The 23,876-nt window shown below is 45.3% G+C and overlaps 1 long non-coding RNA gene across 1 annotated transcript in view; it reads left to right on the top strand.

Moving 5' to 3' along the window:
• Positions 1-21,237: 21,237 nt before the first annotated feature.
• The window catches only part of LOC126201538 (uncharacterized), a 227,401-nt gene continuing 224,762 nt past the window's right edge, over positions 21,238-23,876 (top strand). The window contains exon 1 of the long non-coding RNA XR_007540187.1: positions 21,238-21,299. This is a non-coding gene — a long non-coding RNA (uncharacterized LOC126201538). The remainder of the gene's footprint in view (positions 21,300-23,876) is intronic.

The following is a 23,876-nucleotide window of genomic DNA, read 5'->3' as shown; positions in this document are numbered from 1 at the left end:
AGCATGTAATGACAGTTGTTGGGAAGGCGGATAGTCGTCTTCAGTTCATTGGTAGCATTTTGGGAAGATGTGGTTCATCTGTAAAGGAGACCGCTTATAAAACACTAATACGACCTATTCTTGAGTACTGCTCGAGCGTTTGGGATCCCTGTCAGGTCGGATTGAGGGAGGATATAGAAGCAATTCAGAGGCGGACTGCTAGATTTGTTACTGGTAGGTTTGATCATCACGCGAGTGTTACGGAAAAGCTTCAGGAACTCGGGTGGGAGTCTCTGGAGGAAAGGAGGCGTTCTTTTCGTGAATCGCTACTGAGGAAATTGAGAGAACCAGCTTTTGAGGCTGACTGCAGTACAATTCTACAGCCGCCAACTTATATTTCGTGGAAAGACCACAAAGATAAGAGAGATTATGGCTCGTACAGAGGCCTATAGGCAGTCATTTTTCCCTCGTTCTGTTTGCAACAGGGAGAGAAGATGCTAGTTGTGGTACGAGGTACCCTCCGCCACGCACCGTATGGTGGATTGCGGAGTACGTATGTAGATGTAGATGTAGATGCTACCAGTTGACACTGAATTCTGTATATGGAGGTGGATACGCTGTTCTGAAATTAACAGGAGCCCCACTTACTGCCTTCTTTCTCTAGGTAATAAATGCAATATATAATTTGCGTATGTTTTTCAATTACAGAGTTATCAGGTGACTTCGAACTGGGCTGTATTTAATCCATAATTTAACAAGCTGTGGCACAGTGTGGAGGAGGAATTGTGCTACTAACGTAACACAGAGGCTGGTAATATGAAAGACAATACATAACGCACCCCCAAAATTCGGTTGAGCCCACATATTCTCTGGATCAGAGAGAGAGAATATACCCTGTGAGCTAGGGTGTTAGTAGACTCATTTTCTGTGCAGGGTTGTTGCACTTCTGGGCAAGCAGGTACAAGTTCAGCTGAGTCTTATTGTGGCGCAACGTTTCAACCTACTCCCTCTTCACCAAAACGTCCAGGAAGGGTAGCTCACTATGCTCTTAGACCTCTATCGAAAATTTTGTGTTCAGGTGAATAGATTCGAGATGTGTGAGACAAACATAGGAATAAGGAAGGTAGCTGCCAAGAAATCTTGGGTACCTAGGCTGATCGACGAAAGAAAGAAGTGTAAAAATTTCTGGGGTAAGACAGAAATACATCAACATAAATCACCATCACTTAAGAATGAAGAAACAGGAAGTGCAACGAAACAAAAGCGAAATCTATGAGCACATATGAAAAGAACCTGATAGGGAAATGGTCCTTAGAAAGACTGATCAAACTTAAAGAAAAGTCAAAACACTCTTCACTCAAAATTAAGTGTACAACGGAAATTCCAGTAGACAGAGGAGGAAGAGGGTAGGTGGAAAGAGTTCGCTGGAGCCCTCTGAGAGGGGGGGGAAGCTATCTGATGACGTGGCAGAAGAAGAAATTGGAGACGATACAGGAGACACAGGGGGTTAACTATAAGAGTCAGAGTTTCAAATCATTGGGGGAAGTGGCAACCTAACGTCTTTACAAGCCTGTGTTCAGAATCCATAAAACTGGATACATACCTTCAGACTTACAGAAAAAATACCGTCCACACCAACCCGAAAAAGAGTTAGGGCAGAAAAGTGCGAGAACTATTTCACAATCAGCTTAACAGCTCGTGCATCCAAGTTGCTGACAAGATTAATATACAGGGTGATTATAATTTAAGTTAAACTTTCAAACCACTCTAGAAATAACACCACTAGTCAGAATGACGTCAAACTGCAACGGAATATTATCGAAGAAGGGGGAAAACGTATGGCAGAAGAAAAAGAATAGTGTGAAAATTGATCAATAGATGGTACTGTATGTGGCAGAGTACGTAAATGAAAACACGTGTCATGCGCACGACCCATTGAAGTTCGTATAAACACGTCGGGTGCACGGCTATTCCTACTTTCGCGTCTGAGACGTTCGCCATGATTTTCTCAGTGCATATAAAGACTTATCAATATTAATACGGAAGACAGCAGTGAGGACAATGCATTTTCATAGCACGATGCTACTCTTACTTTCTCTTTCCTAGCAGTTAATCCCGACTTGCGGGGTCTGCTGGTTAATCGCAATTAAACAGTGTACCCCAACTGTCTGCATCCAGTATAATCCATTGAATAGTGGGGTCAGATGTCTGCGAGCCGTGTAACTGAGGCGGAACGTGGGGACCAGCCCAGTATTCACCTAGTAGGATGTGAAAAACCGCCTAAAAACCACATCCAGGTTGGCCGGCACACCAAGCCTCGTCGTTAATCGATCCGGGGCCGCTGTGCCACCCGAGTCCAGGAAGCAGTGCGTTAGCACTCTCGACTACCCTGGCGGGTAGCACGATGCTACTAAACATAACTAATATTCAAAGATTAGATATGCGTATCAGCGTGCAGGAGTATCAGTATATATCAAGAACATTACTGTCATTGTATATGACTCAGCTCCACAGAAGGACTTGTAGCACTTATAATTTATGTATGTACACTCCTGGAAATGGAAAAAAGAACACATTGACACCGGTGTGTCAGACCCACCATACTTGCTCCGGACACTGCGAGAGGGCTGTACAAGCAATGATCACACGCACGGCACAGCGGACACACCAGGAACCGCGGTGTTGGCCGTCGAATGGCGCTAGCTGCGCAGCATTTGTGCACCGCCGCCGTCAGTGTCAGCCAGTTTGCCGTGGCATACGGAGCTCCATCGCAGTCTTTAACACTGGTAGCATGCCGCGACAGCGTGGACGTGAACCGTATGTGCAGTTGACGGACTTTGAGCGAGGGCGTATAGTGGGCATGCGGGAGGCCGGGTGGACGTACCGCCGAATTGCTCAACACGTGGGGCGTGAGGTCTCCACAGTACATCGATGTTGTCGCCAGTGGTCGGCGGAAGGTGCACGTGCCCGTCGACCTGGGACCGGACCGCAGCGACGCACGGATGCACGCCAAGACCGTAAGATCCTACGCAGTGCCGTAGGGGACCGCACCGCCACTTCCCAGCAAATTAGGGACACTGTTGCTCCTGGGGTATCGGCGAGGACCATTCGCAACCGTCTCCATGAAGCTGGGCTACGGTCCCGCACACCGTTAGGCCGTCTTCCGCTCACGCCCCAACATCGTGCAGCCCGCCTCCAGTGGTGTCGCGACAGGCGTGAATGGAGGGACGAATGGAGACGTGTCGTCTTCAGCGATGAGAGTCGCTTCTGCCTTGGTGCCAATGATGGTCGTATGCGTGTTTGGCGCCGTGCAGGTGAGCGCCACAATCAGGACTGCATACGACCGAGGCACACAGGGCCAACACCCGGCATCATGGTGTGGGGAGCGATCTCCTACACTGGCTGTACACCACTGGTGATCGTCGAGGGGACACTGAATAGTGCACGGTACATCCAAACCGTCATCGAACCCATCGTTCTACCACTCCTAGACCGGCAAGGGAACTTGCTGTTCCAACAGGACAATGCACGTCCGCATGTATCCCGTGCCACCCAACGTGCTCTAGAAGGTGTAAGTCAACTACCCTGGCCAGCAAGATCTCCGGATCTGTCCCCCACTGAGCATGTTTGGGACTGGATGAAGCGTCGTCTCACGCGGTCTGCACGTCCAGCACGAACGCTGGTCCAACTGAGGCGCCAGGTGGAAATGGCACGGCAAGCCGTTCCACAGGACTACATCCAGCATCTCTACGATCGTCTCCATGGGAGAATAGCAGCCTGCATTCCTGCGAAAGGTGGATATACACTGTACTAGTGCCGACATTGTGCATACTCTGTTGCCTGTGTCTATGTGCCTGTGGTTCTGTCAGTGTGATCATGTGATGTATCTGAACCCAGGAATGTGTCAATAAAGTTTCCCCTTCCTGGGACAATGAATTCACGGTGTTCTTATTTCAATTTCCAGGAGTGTATATCTCAATTATTAAGTGTACCTCTTCTAAATAAAGTTATTAATGTGTTATCTTTTTGTAGGCATCTGCTTGTGTTTATTGACCACCTCCACTACCGACACATCAACGATCAGCTTGGCTTTTGGGTCGACTAATTCTGAGAGGCAGTTCTCACGAATAAAGAACATAAAGGCATCTTCATAGGCTTTATCGTCAGTTAAAAGGCATTCGACGACATAAGATGGTGTTAAATGTTCACAGTTCTGAGAAAAACAGGAGTAAGGTGTAGGGAAAGACGGATAATATACAGGGTGATTCAAAAAGAATACCACAACTTTAGGAATTTAAAACTCTGCAACGACAAAAGGCAGAGCTAAGCACTATCTGTCGGCGAATTAAGGGAGCTATAAAGTTTCATTTAGTTGTACATTTGTTCGCTTGAGGCGCTGTTGACTAGGCGTCAGCGTCAGTTGATGCTAAGATGGCGACCGCTCAACAGAAAGCTTTTTGTGTTATTGAGTACGGCAGAAGTGAATCGACGACAGTTGTTCAGCGTGCATTTCGAACGAAGTATGGTGTTAAACCTCCTGATAGGTGGTGTATTAAACGTTGGTATAAACAGTTTACACAGAATGGGTGTTTGTGCAAAGGGAAAAATTCTGGACGGCCGAGAACGAGTGATGAAAATGTAGCACGCATCCAGCAAGCATTTGTTCGCAGCCCAGGAAAATCGACTCGCAGAGCTAGCAGAGAGCTGCAAATTCCACAATCAACTGTATGGAGAGTCCTACGAAAAAGGTTAGTTATGAAACCTGAACGTCAACTAGCCGAGGCGATGGATCGGCCGCCAGGCAGCCCGTGACAGAGCACTTCATCTCTGGCCTCCAAGAAGCCCTGATCTTACCCCCAGCGATTTTTTCTTATGGGGGTATGTTAAGGATATGGTGTTTCGGCCACCTCTCCCAGCCACCACTGATGATTTGAAACGAGAAATAACAGCAGCTATCCAAACTGTTACACCTGATATGCTACAGAGAGTGTGGAACGAGTTGGAGTATCGGGTTGATATTGCTCGTGTGTCTGGAGGGGGCCATATTGAACATCTCTGAACTTGTTTTTGAGTGAAAAAAAACCTTTTTAAATACTCTTTGTAATGATGTATAACAGATGGTTATATTATGTTTCTTTCATTAAATACACATTTTTAAAGTTGTGGTATTCTTTTTGAATCACCCTGTATAGTATCTACAAGAACGAAGAGGGAACAATAAGAATCCAAGAAAAAATGCTCATACTAAAAAGGGTGTAGGACAAGGATTTATTGTTTCGCAGCTACTATTCAATCTATGCATCAAAGATTAAATGATGGAAATAAGAAAGCTTCAACAGTGACATTTTTTCACCGTGAGATGATATCACTGATAAGTTCCCCTTATGACTTTGCTATTGCCAGTGAACGTGAAGATGCATTAAAGAAACTGTTGGATGGTATGAACAGTCTAATCAACAGAAGCTGCAGACTGAGAGAAAACAGTGGAAAGCCAAAGTACTGAGTAGCAGAAATGAGATTAGCGACAACATCAAAATTGGTGACCATGAAATGGCTGAAATGAAGGAATTCTGCTACCTTAGAAGCAAAATGAAACATGACAGACGAAGCAAGGAGGTCGTAAAAAGCAGAACAGCACAGGCGAAGAGGGCATTCCTGGCCATTCAGAAGTCTATGTGTATCAAACATGAGGCCTTAATTTAAGGACGAAATTTCTGAGAATCTATATTTGGAGCACATCATTGTATGGTAATGAATAGTGGACTGTGGGGAAACAGAAAATGAAGGGAACTGAAGTGTTTGAGAAGTTGTGGTATAGAAAGATATTGAAAATTAGATAGAATAAAGAGATAAGAAAGGTGCAGATTTTCGCAGAATCGGTGAAGAAAGAATTATATGGAGACCTCAGACAAAAAGGTGGGACAGGATAATAGGACAAGTTTCAAGACATGACGGTCTAACTAGCATGCCATTACAGAGAGCTGTAAAGGGTATAAACTCTAGACAAACACGGAGATTGGAATACATCCAACAAAGAATTGATGGCGTAGAATCCGAGAGCTACGCTGAAATGAAAAGGCTGGAACCGGTGGCAGTTCGCCTCAAACCAGACAGAAGATTGAAGACCCAAAAAAGTTTGAAGACTCTGTTCAGCTCCTCTCTTCCATGTCGCCATATGAAGAGGATGTCGTCGACATAATGGAAGAAGCAGGCCTCAGCTTGTTATAGTTCCCGACGTCTCAAGACCAGAAATTAGTTTGGTGCAGCTCTCCATGCTTGTCTGTCCTGTCCAAGCCTTTTCATCCCAACAATAATGCAACCTACATAAGCTTCAATATATTTACTTTAGTCAACCTTTTGTCTCCATCTACAACTTTCATCCACGTACTTACATCCATAACAAAATTGACTAAAGTGCGCGTCATATATCTTGGCGGCCGAGTTTAGGTTCGTTCTGCGCATCTGACGTCAAAACATACAGTCAGCCAATGAACAGAGAACGACGTTGCCAGATCTCAACTGTAGTACAGAGCACGGACGAGTGTCTTCAGTTTTAGAAACGTTCAGTCATAAATAAAGTAATAGAACAAAAGCAATGTCTTGATAGCAGACTTTGTTTTTTGAAAGTTTGGAAAAACCATTCTTTATGCCAATTGCTTCATTTTCTATTAATTAATTAAACCAAACAAGCAATAAGACTCTTAATTCAGGCGATAGCAAGGAAAGGTGTTTGTATCAATTTCACGAACCGCTTTTTCGCAATAAAGAACAGCGGTAATTGTTTATTTCCTATTGTACTTCGACGAAGTGCGAGTAATTCATAGGCATACCAACAGTGTTTGTCAGAATTTTGCGTGACGTGTTGAGAGTCCTTATGGAGAAATATTGCAGAACGAGCTGCGTTAGCGTAACGGTTAAGGCGTTGGATTTGAAGGTGATAGGTACTGAGTTCAAACCTTGTGCGATGCTAAATATTTTTTTTTATTTTAAAACAATATCGAAGTGTCTTACTTCACGAATTTTATTCGTTTGAATGCAGTTTTTTGAAATTTCTAGTGCTTTGTCTCTTCATTAACTCTTTCGCTGCTGCAGTCACGTGCTCCCCGCATTCCGCGCTGTGCGCGATTTTGTCATCACTGCACTGCTCGCCTGTGCAGACACATGGTGTTTCCACTGCTTTGACACACTTATCATTCGATTTCACAAAAACTATTTGGCCCAAAAATTAGATTTTTACACATCTTTTTGACTGATACCTTCCCCCCACAAATAACTTAATTTTGTTTCGATGTTCAACCCAGTTATTGTGCAGCATTAAATGTAGTAAACCATTGCACGAAATTTTGAAGAGTTTGCAGAGGTAAAAGTCCATAGCGTATACTTTCCGTATGGTCGATTTTAGTTGCCACAATGTTGAGAATGAAATGTGGACAAGGTACCTAAATTTCATATAAAATTTACTGTATAACAATATCTCATTTAAGTACCACATAGGTGTCGTATGTAATATTGAGAAATATTCCGTCTTTCGCGACTGTAATAAAAGTTTTATTTACACCGGGCGCGTTTGGCTTTATTTTAAAGCACTACAGTCAGTCAAAGGAAGTGGGGGGAAGGTATCAGTCAATAAGATGTGTAAAAATCTAATTTTTGGGCCAAATAGTTGTTGTGGAATCGAATGATAAGTGTGTCAAAGCAGTCGGAAACACCATGTGTCAGCACAGGCGATCAGTGCAGTGACAAAATCGCGCACAGCGCGGAATGCGGGGAGCACGTCTCTGTAGCAGCGAAAGGGTTAATGCGGCCGTGGTGGCTTTACTTCATAAACTGCGCGCTCCCCCCTAAACGTAAGCTTGCGAACTATACTGTACTATGGCGCTGTTTCTCTAGGCGCGTGCGTCGTGTGCAACTGGCAACGCAGCAATCTCCCGCGTCTGGGCGGGCATGCGCGAGCCGCCAAGATAAAAGAATTCAACTATAGTCCTTGATACCTCAAGACATGTTCTGTCAATCACTCCCTTCTCTTAGTCAAGTTGGGCCAAAAGGCTTTTTCTCTCCTAAGTTCTTCCTTGGTTATCCGATCCACCCCCATAATCCTCAAAACTTTTCTGTAGTACCACATTTCCGACGTTCTTATTCTCCTCCCGTCTATACCGTTTACCTTCCATGTTTCCCTTCCATACAAGGCTGCGCCCCATGCAAATATTTTCGCAAAAGAGTTCCTAGGCCCAAGTATACATTAGACGTTAGCAAATTTCTCTTTTCATAGATATTTTTTTCTTTGAGCAGTCAGTCTGCAATTCGTATCATCCTTACCTCTGCTGTCGTCAGTTATTTTGCTCCCGAAACAGCAAAACTCCCCTACAAGTTTTAGTTTCTCTTTTCCTAATCTAATGCCCTCAACATCACCTGGGCCTGGACCTTTACTACACTACGTTACCCATATTTTAATTTTGTTGATTTTCATCTTACCAGGGCGTGCTGAAAAGTAACGCCACCAAATTTTTATGTGAAAATTCTTAAAGCTTTTTAAACAAAACAAATGTTATTAACATTCTGCACCTTTAGTCTTCATATCTACATATTTGTTTCTCAGCTTAGTCACCCTGGCGACGAACACATTTCTCCCAACGAGAGATCACTGTAGAATGTGTGACTTTACTGACAGAGCCACAGCCTCACTTCTGTTTGAACCGCTTTACCGCTATCAAAGCGAAGACCTTTTTCTTTACTGTTGTTTCATCCGCCACGCAACATATGGGCGGCGGGAGGGCTGTCAGCGGTACAATACTCCGCTCGTCAGTTTAGAGTGTTCCTAAAAGATAACAAAGGTTATAGAAAAACAAAAATATGAGGACTGTTTACGTTTTAAGTAAAAAGGTTAGAGATGGACAGCTAAAAGGACGAAGAATACATACAACTTATAAACACAATTGCAATGAGAGTATGGAGATAGGACGCCGGCCTGGATGGCGCTACAGTCTGGAAACGTACGACCGCTACGGTCGCAGGTTCGAATCCTGCATTGGGCATGGATGTGTGTGGTGTCCTTACGTTAGTTACGTTTAAGTAGTTCTAAGTGCTATGGGACTGATGACTTCAGAAGTTAAGTCCCATAGTGCTCAGAGCCATTTTTTATGGAGATAGGAGTCTGTTGGGCGTGGAAACTATGGAATAATAGGTAGGAGGTGAAGCAGGTAGTGAGAATACAGACAGTGGAAAGGACGAAAGGTGAGGAGGGTTAATGATGTGTGAGGAGGTTAGGGGCACAAGAATAAATGGATAGGCTTGCGTCTAGAGGGAAAAGGTTAGAGCAGCCCTCGTGTGGAGTGGGACAGCTGAAGAGGTGTTAAAATGGGTAGGAGGGATAAATAGCTGGACAGATATCATTGCCTTGAAGGGGGATCTGGTTGAAGGTGCATTGAAATAGGATACAGAATGTGTGTAGATTTAAGGATGGAGGGCTGTGTTTGTGAAGGTGAGGCAGCATACCAGCTTCGGTGATCAGAGTCTTGACAATGGTGTTCTTGGAATCTAGTTTACAGATAGTGTAGGAGGTGCGGAGGTCTTCGATGCGAGTACAGAGGGGTGGGAATTTGATCAGATGGTAGAGGATCCATGTGGGGGAAGGTAAACGGATCCAGAAAAGGAAACGGAGTGCATGGCGTTCAAGGATCTGTAGCGACTTATAGAAGAACTTGGGTGGAGCGGATGTCCGTGCAACACTGGCATGACAGGGGGTGAGTAAGGTCATTATTTTGTAGATGTGGGAATAGTGGAGGGATGTTATTCCTAAGTTCGGTCTGTTAGTAGTTTTAGAGTACTGTCTGATTCTTGTTGAATGGTTAGTAGGTGAGGTTTCTGTGTTAGCTGCTGTTTGAGGGATAGTACAAGTCAGTCAGGTGCATAGGACGGTCGTAAATGGTAAGGTAAAAGTCATGGAAGCGGAAGTTGTGCGTGGTTAGTCTATAATTATTGCCTGGGTTTTTGAGGGATTGATCTTGAGGCACCACTTGTTACGCCTGGAGGTAAACTGATTGAGGTGGGTTTGGAGGGATCTTTGGAATTTCTGGAGTGTGGGATAGAGGCAATAAAAGCGATGTCATCAGCATACTGAAGGAGGTGGAATGGTGGGGGTGGTCTGGACATACCAACAGTGCAGTGGAGATAAAGGAGAGGAGAGTGGACAGAGCCTTGAGGCACTCCTGCAGTGGAATGGAATGTACAATAATTGGCATTGTTAACAGTGACAAAGGATGGACAATTAGACGGAAAGGCTGCAATAAGGTGGATATAGTTAACTGGAAGCACGTATGTCTGGAGTCTGAAAAGGAGATTGAAATACCATACACGATTGTAGGCTTTCTGTAGGTCAAGGGACACAAAAATAGCAGATTTCTGGGAGCAGATTTCGTGGGATGGGAGATTGGTGGGTGCAGGAACAGGTTACTGGAGGAGGAACTGTGACAGAAGCCACGCTGGTTAACTGAAAGAAGGAGCTGTTGGTTCAGATGCTGATGGATACGTTGGGAGAGGATGGATTTGAAGATCTTGCTGAAACCTGAGGTGAGGCAGATGGGGCAATACATGGAGGCAACGGTAGAGGATTTGTGTAGTTTGAGGAATAGGAGGATTTTGGAGGTTTTGTAAAGCTCAGGATAACAACCTCTGAAGACGATAATAGTATAAAAGGTTGCGAGGGTGACGAGAAGGGAGAGGGGCATTCTTTAAGGTGGCAACAGGTGATGCAATCATGACCAGGGGATGTGTTGCATTTTCTGTGAAGTACGTTTTATGTCATGTGCTGTGATTGGTGTATTTAATTCTGTATTTGGTATGTTGCCCAAGTACTGGAAGCTGATGCCAGGGTTGGGACAGCAGTGTTGGCACTTTTGTGAATGTTAGGGAACAGCGAGTAATCAAAATGAAGGTCATCAGGGATAGGGAAGACGTCAGAGAGATAGGATGCAAAGAGTCGGCTTTGCTCACGTTATCAGCCATGGAATGGTTGTTGTGGAGGAGCAGGTATTGAGTTGATGGAAGTTTCCCGTACTTGCAAGAGTTGATGGGGAATGTAGTGTTGGGCTGTTGTACGTATGGCGCCTCTCCTGGCATTATTATTATTTATTTTTTTTTTTTTTTTTTTGCACTTAACGAATTCCTGACACTCCTCGGTATTTGCTGCTGGCATGTAAGTGTGCCCCAGCCATAAGTGAGTAGGAAGGAGCATTGCATGTTACACAATTCTCAAAGGAGGAGTGGCACAGTGAGGAAATATTTTTTGGTATGGATGTGGTTGGAGATAGCACCTGACAAGGTCTGTTCCAGGAAGGATGTGGCATGAGGGATATCATCATATTGTTGTAAGGTATGGGTGTGGCTTCCAATCTGGGTTTCTATCAAGTCTCAATATGCATTCCAGGTGGTATGGGAGTAGTGTTGTATAACTCTTGAATGGAGATTGGGATGGGATGCATGGGGAGTAGATGGTGTGGAGTACATAGGTGGTCGCTTCCAATCCAATCAAGGACTTCTGCCATGTGGCCTCCAAGGAGGTTGGGAGGAGCTATGATGATATTGAGGGTGGTGTTGATTTCAGGATGGATGTGGTGTGGGATGGGAACAATGTCACCTTCCAGGGAACCAGTAAACTGATACCACCACTGGAGCTCTGCTGGGGATCTCCTATGGATGTCAAAATCAGTGGCAGTAATATAGGTGGAAAAGGTACGACCTGAGTGGGCGAGGAAGTCATAGGGGATGGGATGATTATGTTGGACGTTTCTGGGTGCTCAGGAAATGGTTAAGGTTTGAGGACAAGGTGTTTGGTGGGAGTACTGTATAAGATTGTGGCCAAACAGGGACTTCTTGTGATGGCTAATTTCAACCCCATCTCTGGACAGGGGAAGGGGGCTATTTGTGCAGTGGAGAATATAGGGAGAAGTTTGGATGGTGTGATAGGGTTGGAAAAATGTTTCATTAAATGGACAACGTGTTGTGGACGAGTATGTATCAAAAGGCTTATTGGTGGATGGGGAGCGGATGTTATGGTACAAGACTTTGTAGTGCTGTCACGCCATTACAAGGAAAAGTAACAGTGGTCCTTGTGGATGGGGACTAGATGCACCTTATACTAGTGTGTCGAGGCCAGTGAAGAGAAAGTGGGCCTGGTGGTGGGAGTAGGTAGCTTGGACGTTTAGATGAAAGACAGAGAGATCAACAGGTGAGATTTGTTGAAGGGTGTGTGGATGTTGGAATGGATGAATATTTTGGAGAACAGCTGTTGTGAATTTGATGATGTCTTCAGTAGTGGAGGTTGGGTGGAGACAATTGCTGGGATGAATGGGGGTTTCAGTGGGACATTGAGACAGTGAGTTCCAGTTTGATTGGTTGAGGACTGGCTTTGCATTTCATGAAATAGGTGGAGTGGGAGTCATTGCAGGTGATGTAAGTAGGAGAGGAAGCTAGGTTAGGGCATTGTTTATAGAAATGGGTGTTTTTTCAGTGTTGCGAGGTAGGTGCCTTTTTACTACCTGTGGTTAGATGATCATTGCAACAAAGACACATTTGATAGCAGTAGGACTGTGGATGGGATTTGGAAGGTTCAACCTTGTGCCAGTGGTGGTATATCAGGGCTACCTCTTTAAGGAGAAGGTTAATGCAGGAAGTAGATGCAGCAAATACACAGACAATGTGATTGGTGTTCAGTTCGGATTCCTCTTCAGATCCATGGTGATCAGTGCAGTGAGGGTGTTGGGGTTGTGTGGCACACGGTGTTGTGGTAACGGGTATTTAGCAGCCTTGGGACCAAAGGCAATATGAAGAATTTTGAAGAGCAGATCACTGTGGATATTGAGGTTGAGGAACTTAGGTAATACAGGTACTTTTCTAGGGATGATTTGTAGCATGTTAAAGCTGAGTAGGTATATTTTTTATTTCGAGGGTGAAGGATTTGGGTTTGAGGAATTTTGGATCTGGGTTGGAGAAGACAAAAGTGTGGATTGTAGGGGAGTACAGTGGGGGGTAGGAGTTGTGTCCATATGCTGGTGTCGTCAGGATCAGTTATTGGATTTTTTTGTGTGGGAGTAAGATTGATATCAGTGTTGTGTCGTTTTGTTGGTTTTTAAAGAGCTTGTGTGGGGGAGGATGGTTGTGGGATGGAGGGTGGCGAGCTGTGACGTTGTTTTGGGTTAACTTTGAGCCATGCTAGTCCTTCAGCATGATATGCATTGGTTGGTGCACTGAAGCTTGATTAGCCGATGCTCATATTGCCATCTGAGGCGACTGTTGCTCAGCGGGCTGTTACGCATGTGGCACTGGTGGATGTAGTGGCTGATGAGTCTTGGCTGAATGGGAAATTATAAGGGGAGCTGCAGATGGACAGAGATGCGTGGCTTATGGTTGTTGTGGAAGACGTTACTGTAGGTAAGGGAGGATAGGTGTAGGAAGTTGTTTGTGCTACGTGTGGTGATGGTGGCAGCAGAAGAAGTATAGATGATAATTGTTGTGAGATGATCCATGATATTGGACAGTGATGAGCAGCGTCGAGTGGGATGAGCAGCCGCCAAAGCGGAGCTGAGACGACAGTGACGGGCTGTGGTGAAGTTGCGAGTGATGAGAATGTCACCAGTGTGATGCATGGCGGCGAGAAACAGATGGCACCGGCGGCGGCGAACAAACAGGAGATGAATGTGCGGTGACTGGCTGATGGAGGCGAAGACTGGCTGTGAAGATGTGAGTTGCCGATGATCAGTGGCGAGGGCGAGGTCGGGATGCGACGACGATGACTGTCAGCGTAGGCGATGACAGGTAGCGAGCACTGGCAGCGAAAGCGTTGATTGGCAGTGTAAACTGGCAGCAATGGCGAAGGCGACGGCGATAACGATAGCGTAGACATTTTAAAACATGTCCCTATCGGAATTGTAAAACTGAGAGCAGCCCAAGCAGTATTTATTTACGAAATGAATAGGAGTTCCAGCCATCGAATGTGACCAAGTGAAGTACTCGAAGATGTGCTGTCTTGAGGCCTCTATGGAGGATGATCGATGACAGTGAACCCAAGGTACGAATTGCTGTATTTGTCGCAGCACGTTGCTCTTATACACCAACATAGCTATGATGCACATCGCCATGACACACGCTACAATTCGGAGCCCTCTAGTGGCAGAGTGCTGCAAGTACACTGCCGGAAAAAAACAATAAGTACACACTTTTAGAGGTTTCCACTTCATTCAAGATTTATTGTTACTGTGGTGTCACCGCCAGACACCACACTTTCTAGGTGGTAGCCTTTAAATCGGCCGCGGTCCGTTAGTATACGTCGGACCCGCGTGTCGCCACTGTCAGTGATTGCAGACCGAGCGTCGCCATACGGCAGGTCTCGAGACACTTCCTAGCACTCGCCCCAGTTGTACAGCCGACTTTGCTAGCGATGGTTCACTGACAAATTACGCTCTCATTTGCCGAGACGATAGTTAGCATAGCCTTCAGCTACGTCATTTGCTACGACCTAGCAAGACGCCATTATCATTTGTTATTTATCTTGGGATGCATGTACAGTCACACCGATGTTCACCAATTATGGATTAAAGTTAAGTATTCCAGCAGCTTCGTACTTTTCTTGATAGTATAATTACTTTACCTGTTCCAGACCTCACGCCAGCCTGAGTGAGCTTAAACGCGTGCCTTTCGGCTTCCTCCAACCCCGTGAATTGGCTCCTGCCAATTCACAACAGTTACAACAGTGTAAATGGAGTATAAGAAATCATTACATTTGCAGTTCAGTAGCACAAGCGGTTCCCTGGTACCAATTATCAATCCACGATGAAACACCCATATTAGTGTAACTTCCAAGGCATGCGCTGACTCTGGCATTCAGCGGATCATACAGATAGTGAATACTTCTCGGGTTACGTTACACCACACATGCTCGTCCTATTCACGTAGTTCTGTAGGACTTGGTGGTTGCTGAATCACAAGAGTCACTTGTCGTCCTATCATGTCCCAGAAGTGCTCAATTGGAGACAAGTCCGGGGATCATGCTGACCAGGGAAGTTGCTGCACGTATTGCAGGTCACACGGAGTTTCACGGACAGTGTGTGGGCGAGCATCATACTGTTGGAACAACACATCACCTACAGGGTGTTTCAAAAATGACCGGTATATTTGAAACGGCAATAAAAACTAAACGAGCAGCGATAGAAATACACCGTTTGTTGGAATATGCTTGGGACAACAGTACATTTTCAGGCAGACAAACTTTCGAAATTACAGTAGTTACAATTTTCAACAACAGATGGCGCTGCAAGTGATGTGAAACATATAGAAGACAACGCAGTCTGTGGGTGCGCCATTCTGTACGTCGTCTTTCTGCTGTAAGCGTGTGCTGTTCACAACGTGCAAGTGTGCTGTAGACAACATGGTTTATTCCTTAGAACAGAGGATTTTTCTGGTGTTGGAATTCCACCGCCTAGAACACAGTGTTGTTGCAACAAGACGAAGTTTTCAACGGAGGTTTAATGTAACCAAAGGACCGAAAAGCGATACAATAAAGGATCTGTTTGAAAAATTTCAACGGACTGGGAACGTGACGGATGAACGTGCTGGAAAGGTAGGGCGACCGCGTACGGCAACCACAGAGGGCAACGCGCAGCTAGTGCAGCAGGTGATCCAACAGCGGCCTCGGGTTTCCGTTCGCCGTGTTGCAGCTGCGGTCCAAATGACGCCAACGTCCACGTATCGTCTCATGCGCCAGAGTTTACACCTCTATCCATACAAAATTCAAACGCGGCAACCCCTCAGCGCCGCTACCATTGCTGCACGAGAGACATTCGCTAACGATATAGTGCACAGGATTGATGACGGCGATATGCATATGGGCAGCATTTGGTTTGCTGACGAAGCTTATTTTTACCTGGACGGCTTCGTCAATAAACAGAACTGGCGCATATGGGGAACCGAAAAGCCCCATGTTGCAGTCCCATCGTCCCTGCATCCTCAAAAAGTACTGGTCTGGGCCGCCATTTCTTCCAAAGGAATCATTGGCCCATTTTTCAGATCAGAAACGATTACTGCATCACGCTATCTGGACATTCTTCGTGAATTTGTGGCGGTACAAACTGCCTTAGACGACACTGCGAACACCTCGTGGTTTATGCAAGATGGTGCCCGGCCACATCGCACGGCCGACGTCTTTAATTTCCTGAATGAATATTTCGATGATCGTGTGATTGCTTTGGGCTATCCGAAACATACAGGAGGCGGCGTGGATTGGCCTCCCTATTCGCCAGACATGAACCCCTGTGACTTCTTTCTGTGGGGACACTTGAAAGACCAGGTGTACCGCCAGAATCCAGAAACAATTGAACAGCTGAAGCAGTACATCTCATCTGCATGTGAAGCCATTCCGCCAGACACGTTGTCAAAGGTTTCGGGTAATTTCATTCAGAGGCTACGCCATATTATTGCTACGCATGGTGGATATGTGGAAAATATCGTACTATAAAGTTTCCCAGACCGCAGCGCCATCTGTTGTTGAAAATTGTAACTACTGTAATTTCGGAAGTTTGTCTGCCTGAAAATGTACTGTTGTCCCAAGCATATTGCAACAAACGGTGTATTTCTATCGCTGCTCGTTTAGTTTTTATTGCCGTTTCACATATACCGGTCATTTTTGAAACACCTTGTATCTGTTGCAAGAAAGACAAAAGAATGGGTATAACAACATTCTGCACGTAACAAATGCTGGTTTGCGTCCCTGCCAGACACACCAAAAGTGAGCGAGGGTTGTAGTATCCCAGACCACAAGGCCTGCAGTGGGGAGATTGTGTCAGACAAATGGACTCTATAAAACTGCGCTCACCAGGTCTACATTGTTGGCACAAACGACCATCACTTGCATGCAGACAGAATCTGCAATCATCGCTGAAGACCACAATGCGCCATTCCAAGATATCCTCTGACGGCACCACTTGACCCGTGCATGTCGATGTTGTGGCCTTAGTCGAGGACGCTGCTCGTAAACAGTTCGCAATAGTTCGTGTTGATACGTCTAGGCCAGGGCTTCACAACATACGTGCTGTGAGCAGCAAGGCGCGAGCACGGAGCAGCGCGAGCACGCTACCCCCACTACCCGACCAGAGCAGATAGTGGGGAGAGTCACGTGGGGCACACAACAGCTGCCGCCAGCCAATGTAAATCCGCGGCCACCTGCAGGGATATCACTCACGAATTATTACTGTGACAAATGAAACAAATAAAGGAGAATGTATGCGTGCCACATAATTTTATTAGCTTAGCGTATGCCTCTACATTCGTATTAATTTGTGAACTGTTACACAATAAAAGGTATCACTGAAGTGTGGGATTCTCGGTTATCTTATACTTTTTGCCCTTTACAATTGCGTCTATGTTCGGAGTAATTGTTCTTGTGCATTTTAGGCGCAGCGTGCAGTTTAAATTTCGATCAGACAATGCGTTTCTCAGGCGTGTCTTGTTACATTTCATTGCAGAGAACAGTTGTTCACAAACAACGTGGAACCGAACATTGATATTATTGTAGCTGCCAGTTTGTGCAAACGAGGAAATCTATCCTGAGGGAAGTGTCTGTAGAATTCCAAAATGTTTTTCTTGTTCTGAAAGTTGTGTCTGTATTCTCTGTCATATTCTCTGTAACACTGCAGGTCAATAATTTCTTGCTGCAGCTCAGGACGAATCTTTTAAATATTCGCTGAATATGGAGAGAACAGATCAAAATCACTGTCTAGTGCTGTCAGATCTCGAAAGCGCTGATCAACTAAACTATGTGAATAACGTTCACAGTCTTTGTGAACATCTTGCATGGATGATAATTTAGGAAAATGAGCTAGGTTTCCTGTTTCCAGCTGACTCACCCAAAGTGTCAATTTCATTTTAAAAGCTCGTATTCGATCTATGAAATGAGTAATTAGCAGATTTTTACCTTGTAGTAAAATGTTCAAAGCATTCAGATGGCTAGTTAAATCTGCTAAGAACGCGAGATCACATTCAAACGTGCGCGCGTTTCCCCTCCCTCCCTACTCCGTGACCTTGCACCTGCTCGCGAGCACGTGCCTGAGCAGACGCGAGTACTCGCGCTCAAAACCGGCCAGTTGTTAAGCCCTGGTCTAGGCTCACAAGCCGTCTTACCTGTGCTGTGTTAACTGCGCGATCTGCCACAGCTGCCCTTACAATACGACGATCCCGGCGGGCGCCTGTGCTGCGTGGACATCCCGAAGCTCGCCTACGAGTGGGAGAACGTTCATCTGCCAGCCAGCACTGGCGCGCAACTGACGCAGCGCGTCCAACGTGTGTGGCAATTCTCCAAAAGGACCATCGCGTCGCTCGTAAGGCCACAATTTGACTCCTTTCAAACTGCTCAGTTGGCTGCTGGAAGAACGAGTGTGTCTCCATGGCATGGTTACCTGCTTGCTTTACATGTTTACACCACACTGAGCCTTCTACGAGGGTAATCCCAAAAGTGACGTCTCCTATTTTTTTATAACTACAGAACTCTGTGTGGCAGTTGGTCACACTGTAATGAAGAGTGCTTCACGCGCTGTGTGTAAACATGCGCACGCCGCGCTGAGGCGATCAGCCTTGGCTTGGCAGCCGTTGAGAATGGAGCTCCCGTTGGATTTTACCGCCAAGTGCGAATTGCGCGCAGTTATTCGGTGTTTGAACGCAAAGGGCACTGCTCCGACTGAAATCCATCGCCAATTGACGGAAGTGTATGGTGAGTCGTGCATGGATGTCAAAAATGTTCGTAAGTGGTGTAGAGAGTTTGCAGCTGATCGGACCGAAATTCACGACGAGCAAAGGAGCGGGAGACCGTCAATTTCTGAGGAGAGAGTGTTGAAGGTTGACTAAAGCATGCATGAAGGTCGGCAGATCACCCTGGATGGTCTCTGCACGTTGGTTCCTGACGTTTCCCGAAGTACCGCTCACAGAATTTTAACGGAAACATTGAACTACCGCAAGGTGTGCGCGAGATGGGTGCCACGCATGCTGACGGAGGACCACATGCGGCAACGAGTTGATGCTTTCCGCGCATTTCTTCACCACCCTGTAGCCGAACAGGACAACTTTATGGACTCAACTGTCACGGGTGACGAAACCTGGGCGTACCACTTTACACCTGAGACCAAGCAACAATCACGTCAGTGGTGGCATCATTCTTCGCCAAAGCCTTGGAAATTCAAACAAACACAGTCTGCCGGTAAAGTCATGACAACTGTTTTTTAGGATCGGAAAGGGGTATTATTGGTCGACTTTATGCCCACTGACAGGTACTGTGAGACTCTGAAAAAACTCAAACGGGCAATTCAGAACCGGAGAAGAGGAATGTTGAGCAAGAGCGTACACATTCTCCATAATAACGCTCGCCCACACATCACTAGGCAAACCGTTGCTCTCCTGCAACAATTTCAGTGGAAAATAATCACCCACCCACCCTATAGCCATAACGTGGCGCCCAGTGACTATCACCTGTCCCTAGGTTAAAAGAACATTTGGCCGGAAAGCGATTCAGCTCCGACGACGAGGAGAAAGAAGAAGTTCATAACTCTCTGAACAGCAAGGCGGCAATCTGGTATGACACGGGCATACAAAACTGCCACAGCGTCTACAAAAATGCATCGACAGAAATGGTGATAATGTCGAAAAATAGATAAATGTTCAAGCTGTAAACTGATGTAAACCATTGTATACATAAACAGGTCTATGTACTTATAAAAAAATAGGAGACCTTACTTTTGGGATTACCCTCGTAATTGTAAGCATTCCCTACTAAAGAGCAAACACAGATGGCTCTCTGCAAGCTATGTTACTAGACTGTCTGTTGGTGGACGACGCTGAAACCATTATCATTACATCTACCATCCCACGGGTGGCGTATGCCGTCAACGCATAAAAATCTTTCCAGGTGCACTAATTTTTTTTCCCGGCTGTGTCTGTGGACGTGAATAAATGTGTAGAATGTTAATAACGTTCGTTTTATTTCAAAAGCTTTAAGAGCTTTGACATAAAAAAATCGGAGGCATTATGTTTCAGCAAGCCCCCTCGTATAATCTCTTTTCGAAACATTGTCCATCCGCTCAGCTGAATCTTCCAAGTCCTCTACCGTCTATAATTTATTTAATAAAATTGCAGCCAAATAGCCATATACAGTTACTTTGCTTAACATTTTACATTTACATTTTGCATTTTTGAATATTCATTTATCGATTTCACTCTTTTACTGCAGAGTTCTATGTGATATCGTTCACAGGCTTCGTTACGCAGTTCACACACACATGTTGTTTTTGGGTCGTGATAAGTTTTGTTTTTGCAAATTAGATGATGAAAGCCGTTAAATAGATAATCTAGTTACGACATGTCCCAGTTCGAAGTTTGGTGCTGTCCATGAGCAGTTCGTCATCGCTTTGGTGCCATAGAACTCCGGCCGTACTTTTTCTCGTTTATCCTCAATGATCAGTTGATTTCTGGAAGGCCTGGTGTGTGGCGTCATACATCGAAGTTTGAAGTCTTCAATTAGGAATGTCTCTGTCGCTAACAGGTAATCTAGATCTTTTTGTCTTTGAGAGACCTAGTGCTCTTTTTAGATAAGTCGATTTTATCTTTTCTAGTGTTTCTAGATTTTTTTCTGTCAGGTGGTCCCATACAACCTCCATCCCATACGCCAGGATTGGAAAGATTTTTGTGTTGAATAATTTCATGGCCGTTTCTAGAGTGAGTAGGCAGATGTTTTTGGTGTCCTGTATTGCTATTGGCGTCTCTAATGGAATGACGTCATTGGTAAACCGTAAAGTTTTTTTTTTCTTTTTCCTTGAATGTTAATACCCTTTCCAAACTTGTCATACTACTAACTAGAAAAGAAACGCTCTCTATTATCGCAATTCAGAATTATCAAGTGACAGACGATGACACAGTGGTTCATCCTCTCAGAGAACTCCATTTTCTGGAGCAGAGGGTAGTTCCTGGTACTAGCGTTACCCATTGGAGAAGCTGAGAGAGCAGACGTGCGCAAAAATCAGCAGCCGGTCACAGCAGGTCCGAGAAAATGCGTAAAGGGCCGAGCGGGTACGTATTTCGCAAGTGTCGGCGCCGCAGCGCGTGCCGTGCCGTGTGTACCTGTAAGGAAAGCGGCGGCCCGCGTGACGTAGCCGTCACGTGACCCGCGGCGGCGCGCCGGCCGGAGCGCCCCTGGTCGGCACTCAGTGTCCGGCGCTCGCTCCCCACGGACGTCACCGCCACAGCCTCACAGCCGCACAGCCGCTCCTCACACACGCCTGCGGGGCCGCCCGGTAAGTCCGCCCAGCTACCTGTTGCGCGCCTCTGCCCGCCTCGCACGCCGACGCCCACCGACGCTACACTCGCGACGCGTTGTAAACAAACGCCCGAGCAACAGGTGGGCGGCGCCCGGCGCACCGGGGCGGGAAGTTCGAAAGCAACGGCGTGGGCCGCTGTGGCGAGCAGCTGATCTTGACAGTCACCGGCACCGCCGGCCGCGTTTCGCCTTTTCCTCTCCCGCTTTACCTTATTTCGTTATTAGCTCTCTAAACTCTTTAACCTTCTCTTTAATCTCGCCTACCTTTGCGCCGATGGTCACGTCTCATGCTTACCGCGCGCAACAGTGAAAATGTAAATTCCATTCAACTAGCTAATTCTTAGAATTTCAGTTGAACTGGTAACGAATATCACATACAAAACTAAAACTTAGCTCTGGTTTTCTTTTTGCAAAGATTTTCATCCACAAAGGAAAAGAGAGGAAATTTGTTACCAGCTTACGAATAACTGTTACATATGACAGGAATGAAACAATATAACAAAAATAACATCCACCTCTCGAGTCCTACCAGTTCAGTACACTAAATCATTTAGTACTGTAGTTGGCAGTAACAGCAACTTCTCCTCGCGTTTTGTTTTGAAGTGTTTTTTTTTTTACAACTCATGAAAAATTTTGCAAAGATAATTAATCATCAACGCTAGGCCCATAAACACTTGGAAAAATTACAACAATTCACTGGAATTACCAGTTCAGTACACTACATCATTTAGTACTGTATATGGCAGTAACTGCAACTTGTCCTCGTGTTTTGTTTTGAAGTAATTTTCTTACAACTCATGAAAAACTTTGCGAAGATAATAAATCACCAAGGCCAGGCCCATAAACATTTGAGGGAAAAATTCCAACAATTCAATGGATCGAATTCGAAGCTGGTAAATTGTTTGGCCTACAAATTCGAGGGCTTGCCAGATACGAGCAAGACGATGAAATGTTACAATATGAGGAGAAGGTTCCCTAGGAAAATTTTAAAAATGTTTCCTAATTCGAGGCAATATACAATTTATTGCTGCAGTGGTTAACGGTTTCGGCCTGACGCGCCCATCCTCAAACCACACACGCTGTTACCAACTGTAACTAGTTATACAATACGGTGCCAAAAGACAGCAGTATCTTTGTACAAGAATGTCAAAACTGTGAGTAACAAATGCTCTCATTGATAAAAGAGCCTATGTGTGTACTTTAACAGCTGTTCACTTATGTAATAAAATGGAATGCCTACCGGTATCCTTTCGATGTTATTTATTATCTGGCTACCACTTTCGGTGATTAAGTACATCATCTTCCAATCTTAAATGAAGCTGAGAGGGTTAACTCCAGTCGTGAACACGATTCCATCAGAAACCAGTTCACAGATATTGGCCACTGATGGAATCGTGTGTACGATGGAGTTAACCCATTCTGTGTCAGTTAAGACCTAAGGATGGTGTACTGAATCACCGAAACCGGTGGCCATCGAAGGGGCGGTTGTAGGTGTTCCATTTTATTACACAACCAAACATATCAATGGCAGTATTTGTTGCTCAGAATTTGACTTTCTTGTACAAAGCTCTATGTGCTTTTAGGCACCATTTTGCATAACCAGTTACGGTTGATAACAAGGTGTGCGGTTTGAGAATAGACAAGTCATCCAGCTGACATTCAAAGACATTAATTCTCAGTCTACGTTGGACAGCCAGCGGTTACTTCGTTAGGAGCTGATTAGAAGTTTACGAGAACCTGTTAGCGACGAGAAAGCACCAACGATGGTGTGCGTATTTCTCGCTCATTAACCCAACGGAGATTAATTAGGTAGGTATTGACTTCTTCTTCGTTGAAAGTTAACGGCCACAAAACCAAGGAAACAAACTGTTGGGCTATTTTTGGGGTGGAGACCAGACAGCGAGGTCATCGGTCTCATCGGATTAGGGAAGGACGGGGAAGGAAGTCGGCCGTGCCCTTTCAAAGGAACCATCCCGGCATTTGCCTGGAGCGATTTAGGGAAAGCACGGAAAACCTAAATCAGGATGGCCGGAAACCGGATTGAACCGTCGTCCTCCCGAATGCGAGTCCAGTGTGCTAGCCACTGCACCACCTCGCTCGGTCAAGAAAACAAACATTAGTTATTCACGAAATAGTCTAGAGGATCATTTTTAGCAACAAAATAACAGCAAAAAGTGAAAATAATTACTGTTACCTACCAGACTACCTGCACAATAGACACCATGTTGTTGGAGATGACAAACTATCCGAACTGTTGATCAAAGTCCCACAAAGCCTAACAAACTGGTAGCTAAGGTAACAGATTTCAGTATTTAAACAACTGTTTTAGGTGTAATTTTCAGTGGCACGTGTAGTCTTGATAATCTTGTATTTTCAAGTATCTGTAAAATAAGAACACATTGATGATTGCACAAACGTGCTGATGGATGATTTTGTAAGAGAAGTGACGCGAGAACAATTTGTTCTTTACAAACAAAGAAGAAACTCAATCCTATAAGTTCTTCTTCAAAAGGGGCGAAACTCAAACCTACAAAGTCATCATCATCTTCTTCTT

The sequence above is a fragment of the Schistocerca nitens genome, chromosome 1 (genome assembly GCF_023898315.1).
Source record: "Schistocerca nitens isolate TAMUIC-IGC-003100 chromosome 1, iqSchNite1.1, whole genome shotgun sequence".
NCBI classification, from domain to species: domain Eukaryota; kingdom Metazoa; phylum Arthropoda; class Insecta; order Orthoptera; family Acrididae; genus Schistocerca; species Schistocerca nitens.
This window is presented reverse-complemented; position numbering and strand designations above follow the sequence as displayed.